This window comes from Oncorhynchus mykiss, chromosome 21, assembly GCF_013265735.2.
Source record: "Oncorhynchus mykiss isolate Arlee chromosome 21, USDA_OmykA_1.1, whole genome shotgun sequence".
Lineage (NCBI taxonomy): Eukaryota > Metazoa > Chordata > Actinopteri > Salmoniformes > Salmonidae > Oncorhynchus > Oncorhynchus mykiss.
In genome coordinates this window covers 18388608-18394939 of record NC_048585.1, presented here as the reverse complement: position 1 = coordinate 18394939, position 6332 = coordinate 18388608, and positions in this window count along the sequence as shown.

The window sequence follows — 6332 nt, the reverse complement described above, 5'->3', positions numbered from 1 at the left end:
CTCTCTCTTCTCTCACTCCTCTCTGTCCTCTCTCCTCTCTCTCTCTCCTCTCTCTCTTCTCTCACTCCTCTCTGTCCTCTCTCCTCTCTCTCTCTCCTCTCTCTCTTCTCTCACTCCTCTCTGTCCTCTCCTCTCTCTCTCCTCTCTCTCTCTCCTCTCTCTCTTCTCTCACTCCTCTCTCTCTCTCTCTCCTCTCTCTCTTCTCTCACTCCTCTCTCTCTCCTCTCCCTCTTCTCTCACTCCTCTCTGTCCTCTCTCCTCTCTCTCTCTTCCTTTTCTCTCTCTGCATAGATTAAGCTCTTATTAACACATCTGCCATGTTTCAATCGTTGGATATCACTATTAAAACAGTGGCACACCCAACTAAGAACACCTTGATTTACAGTGGTAGAAATGTGAATGTGAATGTTTGCAGATGCTGTGTGTATTGGAGTTTGTAAGGTTGATATCTATTGATCTAGCATTTTAATAATAAAAACTGTTGTTGAATTTGTTCACTCAGTCCATTGCATATTTGGCATAATCTTTCAATGACATACCAGCACACACACACACAAGCACTAGGCATGCGTACGAACACACACACAGACACAAACAATCCTGTGCACAAACACACACACACACACACACACACGCATGCACCCCCACCCACACACACACACACACCCACCCACCCACACACGCACGCACGCACACACGCATGCACGCACACACACACACACACACACACACACACACACACACACACACACACACACACACACTTCAAAACAGGTCTATTGTGTAATTGTATCAGGTTTTAAAGGGCTGTTTCTCCCATGGTATGACAGTCTCTAAGTTAATGAGTTACCACCAGCTCCCATAGGGGACTGAACTAGCTACAGCTAGAGTCCGGTGTAGGACGTGTTTTTTGGTGTTTGTACCTGTACTGTTTTTGGACTTGCTATTAAAAACGCTCCATTGACATCTCTGCTCTCCTGAGCTTGACTCCTTGCCTACCTTCAGTACGAAATCACATCAGGTTGTCTGTTATGAGAGCTCTGTAAGGTCAGGCTGTTGTTTAGACTATCTCTTTGTTATGAGAGCTCTGTATGGTCAGGCTGTTGTTTAGACTATATCTCTGTTATGAGAGCTCTGTAAGGTCAGGCTGTTGTTTAGACTATCTCTCTGTTATGAGAGCTCTGTAAGGTCAGGCTGTTGTTTAGACTATCTCTCTGTTATGAGAGCTCTGTAAGGTCAGGCTGTTGTTTAGACTATTTCTCTGTTATGAGAGCTCTGTAAGGTCAGGCTGTTGTTTAGACTATCTCTCTGTTATGAGAGCTCTGTAAGGTCAGGCTGTTGTTTAGACTATCTCTCTGTTATGAGAGCTCTGTAAGGTCAGGCTGTTGTTTAGACTATTTCTCTGTTATGAGAGCTCTGTAAGGTCAGGCTGTTGTTTAGACTATCTCTCTGTTATGAGAGCTCTGTAAGGTCAGGCTGTTGTTTAGACTATCTCTCTGTTATGAGAGCTCTGTATGGTCAGGCTGTTGTTTAGACTATCTCTCTGTTATGAGAGCTCTGTAAGGTCAGGCTGTTGTTTAGACTATCTCTCTGTTATGAGAGCTCTGTATGGTCAAGCTGTTGTTTAGGCTATCTCTCTGTTATGAGAGCTCTGTAAGGTCAGGCTGTTGTTTAGACTATCTCTCTGTTATGAGAGCTCTGTAAGGTCAGGCTGTTGTTTAGACTATCTCTCTGTTATGAGAGCTCTGTAAGGTCAGGCTGTTGTTTAGACTATCTCTCTGTTATGAGAGCTCTGTAAGGTCAGGCTGTTGTTTAGACTATCTCTCTGTTATGAGAGCTCTGTAAGGTCAGGCTGTTGTTTAGACTATCTCTCTGTTATGAGAGCTCTGTAAGGTCAGGCTGTTGTTTAGACTATCTCTCTGTTATGAGAGCTCTGTAAGGTCAGGCTGTTGTTTAGACTATCTCTCTATTATGAGAGCCCTGTAAGGTCAGGCTGTTGTTTAGACTATCTCTCTGTTATGAGAGCTCTGTAAGGTTAGGCTGTTGTTTAGACTATCTCTCTGTTATGAGAGCTCTGTAAGGTCAGGCTGTTGTTTAGACTATCTCTCTGTTATGAGAGCTCTGAAAGGTCAGGCTGTTGTTTAGACTATCTCTCTGTTATGAGAGCTCTGTAAGGTCAGGCTGTTGTTTAGACTATCTCTCTGTTATGAGAGCTCTGTAAGGTCAGGCTGTTGTTTAGACTATCTCTCTGTTATGAGAGCTCTGTAAGGTCAGGCTGTTGTTTAGACTATCTCTCTATTATGAGAGCTCTGTAAGGTCAGGCTGTTGTTTAGTATATCTCTCTGTTATGAGAGCTCTGTAAGGTCAGGCTGTTGTTTAGTCTATCTCTCTGTTATGAGAGATCTGTAAGGTCAGGCTGTTGTTTAGTCTATCTCTCTGTTATGAGAGCTCTGTAAGGTCAGGCTGTTGTTTAGTCTATCACTCTGTTATGAGAGCTCTGTAAGGTCAGGCTGTTGTTTAGACTATCTCTCTGTTATGAGAGCTCTGTAAGGTCAGGCTGTTGTTTAGTCTATATTTCTGTTATGAGAGCTCTGTAAGGTCAGGCTGTTGTTTAGTCTATCTCTCTATTATGAGTGATCTGTAAGGTTAGGCTGTTGTTTAGTCTATCTCTCTGTTATGAGAGCTCTGTAAGGTCAGGCTGTTGTTTAGTCAATATCTCTGTTATGAGAGCTCTGTAAGGTCAGGCTGTTGTTTAGTCTATCTCTCTGTTATGAGAGCTCTGTAAGGTCAGGCTGTTGTTTAGTCTATCTCTCTGTTATAAGAGCTCTGTAAGGTCAGGCTGTTGTTTAGACTATCTCTCTGTTATGAGAGCTCTGTAAGGTCAGGCTGTTGTTTAGTCTATCTCTCTGTTATGAGAGCTCTGTAAGGTCAGGCTGTTGTTTAGTCAATATCTCTATGAGAGCTCTGTAGGGTCAGGCTGTTGTTTAGACTATCTCTCTATTATGAGAGCTCTGTAAGGTCAGGCTGTTGTTTAGTCTATATCTCTGTTATGAGAGCTCTGTAAGGTCAGGCTGTTGTTTAGTCTATATCTCTGTTATGAGAGCTCTGTAAGGTTTGGGTGTGCTTTGTTTTGCACCGTGTGGTACTCTATGTGCTGTATAATATGTGTGTTTTGTGTGATACAAGAGTGTGTGTGTATGTGTGTGTGTGTGTAGAATCTTGTCTTATCTGCAAATGTTCAGTACAGCAAGACGAGTCAGTGGCTATGACCACTTCCTGTCAGCTGTGTTCAGTACTGTATCACATCTCTCTCTTTCTCTCTGTCAGCTGGGTTCAGCACAGTATCAGTAACCCCCTACACACACACACCTCTGTCTCTGTTTCCACCTCCATCTCGCTCTGCCTCTATCTCCATGTCTAATATACCATCCATCTCTCTCTGCCTCTATCTCCATGTCTAATATACCATCCATCTCTCTCTGCCTCTATCTCCATGTCTAATTACCATCCATCTCTCTCTGCCTCTATCTCCATGTCTAATATACCATACATCTCTCTCTGCCTCTATCTCCATGTCTAATATACCATCCATCTCTCTCTGCCTCTATCTCCATGTCTAATATACCATCCATCTCTCTCTGCCTCTATCTCCATGTCTAATATACCATACATCTCTCTCTGCCTCTATCTCCATGTCTAATATACCATCCATCTCGCTCTGCCTCTATCTCCATGTCTAATTACCATCCATTTCTCTCTGCCTCTATCTCCATGTCTAATATACCATCCATCTCTCTCTGCCTCTATCTCCATGTCTAATATACCATACATCTCTCTCTGCCTCTATCTCCATGTCTAATATACCATCCATCTCTCTCTGCCTCTATCTCCATGTCTAATTACCATCCATTTATCTCTGCCTCTATCTCCATGTCTAATATACCATCCATCTCTCCATCTCTTACCATCTTTTCACCATCTCTCTCCCTCCATGTCTCTCTCTCTCTTTCTTTCTCTCTCTCTCTGTGTGTCTCTCTGTTTCTCTCTCTCTCTCTCTTTCTCTGTGTGTGTCTCTCTCTGTGTGTCTCTCTCTTTCTCTGTGTGTGTCTCTCTCTCTGTCTCTCTTTCTCTCTCTCTCTTTCTCTATCTTGTGGTGTCTTCTGAGGTACAACAACAGGAAACAGCTGAAGAGTCTTGTTCGTGGGTTTCCTCTCAGTTCTCTGAAAACGTCCCCATACCTCACAATAACTAACAAGCATGTGTCCCATATTCAGAGAGAAAACAAGCATGTGTCCCATATTCAGAGAGAAAACAAGTTGTGTGTCCCACAAGCAGGTGTGATTTGTTTGGCAGCGATGGGGCTTTAAACACGTGCTGTAAGATGGTGGCCTTTCTTCTCTGCACTCCATCAACCCTGCATGTCACAACTCAGAGATGACAGTAACTAAGGTGGTTGCTAGGCTAATAGTTGGATATGTAATATTACACTTGAATGACTTATAGATGTTCAAATAGGCCTATTTTTCCTTAATCTGTCAGTTCCATGTATTCAGTATTAACAACACCAGCAACATCTACCTCTACAACGCTTGAGAAGCTGAATAGAGTTGCTGTACTAACTGTGCATCATTTCAACTCAACACACTCCTAGGATAAACCCACTTTCCACATTGGTGCAATATGGGGATCATAGGACAGTGAAGAAAGAAAAGCATGGGAGAGTTGAGGAACTAAACCTCCAGGTCTTTCTACTGACATATTCTTTGAGAAATGACTGGTTGGTTTTCCTCCTCTTTGGGGTTTTTCCTCCCTGTCAGCAGAAGGTCACAGTCCACAGAGGGAAATGACCTTCAGTCCTGCTGTGTATGAATGTCAGTGTGTGTGTGTGTGTGTGCGTGGCCAGGCCTCTTGCTAAGCCCAGGGGGTCTATATTTAGGGCTGGCTCTGTGGGTGGTGTGGGGTTAGTGGGGCTAACTGATTCCACAGTGTAGGTAGAGGCAGACCACAGGCTGTAACTATCTCTGTCTATGAGTGTATGTCCCCTGTGTCTTAGATGGGCTTATCTGTAAGTACTTCAACTGAAGACCCCAATAGCAGTGAGCCCTACAAATGTACAGATACAATATACATATGGAACACCCAGCGTCTACACACACACACACACACACACACACACACACACACACACACACACACACACACACACACACACACACACACACACACACACAATTAAAACACAAAGGACAGACAGACTGTCTCACAGTACATTTGTTTTATTTAACTAGGCAAGTCAGTTAAGAACAAATTCTTATTTACAATGACGGCCTACCTGGGAACAGATGGTTAACTTCCTTGTTCAGGGGCTATGTTTTACCATGCCAGCTCGGGGATTCAATCCAGCAACCGAAAGCCCAGTTCTCTAACCACTAGGCTGCCTTCACCCCCAAAGACCTATAGCTCTTACCAAATAAGGCTATATAGCATGAATTCCCCTGTGAGGTATGAGCTGACTGTTGACACAGAGGGAGAGAAAACCCAATGAGAGACACAGTGAGCCAACACACTGCAATCATCTCCTGTCTGGCAGAGAAGGAGGGAGCCGGTTGGAGAGGGGATGGAGAAAGAACGAGAGAGGGATTGGGGGAGGGGATTGAGGATGAGAAATCTAGAGGAAGATTTAGCAGGATATTGAAATAGATACTGTAGGGTGAAAAGAGATGGGTAGAGGGGGGGGGGTGGAGAAAGAGAGGGGAGGTATGGGTAGGACAAAAGAGACCAAATGATGGAGCTAGAATGAGATATGGTGAAACAAAGAGAGGGACAGGCAACCTAAACATAACCCCATCCACAGCTGCCATAAAAAGACACAGATAGGATTCCTCATGGTAGGATTTCAGAAAGGCGCTGGCTGCTATTCCAACCCACCCAAGGGCAGCTGCTAAGACACACACAAACTCGTACACGCACACTCATGTACGCACACACACACACCGCAGGATGTATGTCTCCATGTCTCCATGTCTCCGTGTCTCCGTGTCTCCATGTCTCCATGTCACCATGTCTCCGTGTCTCCATGTCTCCATGTCACCATGTCACCATGTCTCTATGTCTCCATGTCTCCATGTCACCATGTCACCATGTCTCCATGTCTCCATGTCTCTATGTCTCAATGTCTCTATGTCTCCATGTCTCTATGTCTCCATGTCACCATGTCTCCATGTCACCATGTCTCCATGTCTCCATGTCTCCATGTCACCATGTCACCGTGTCTCCGTGTCTCCATGTCTCCATGTCTCCATGTCTCCATGTCACCGTGTCTCCGTGTCACC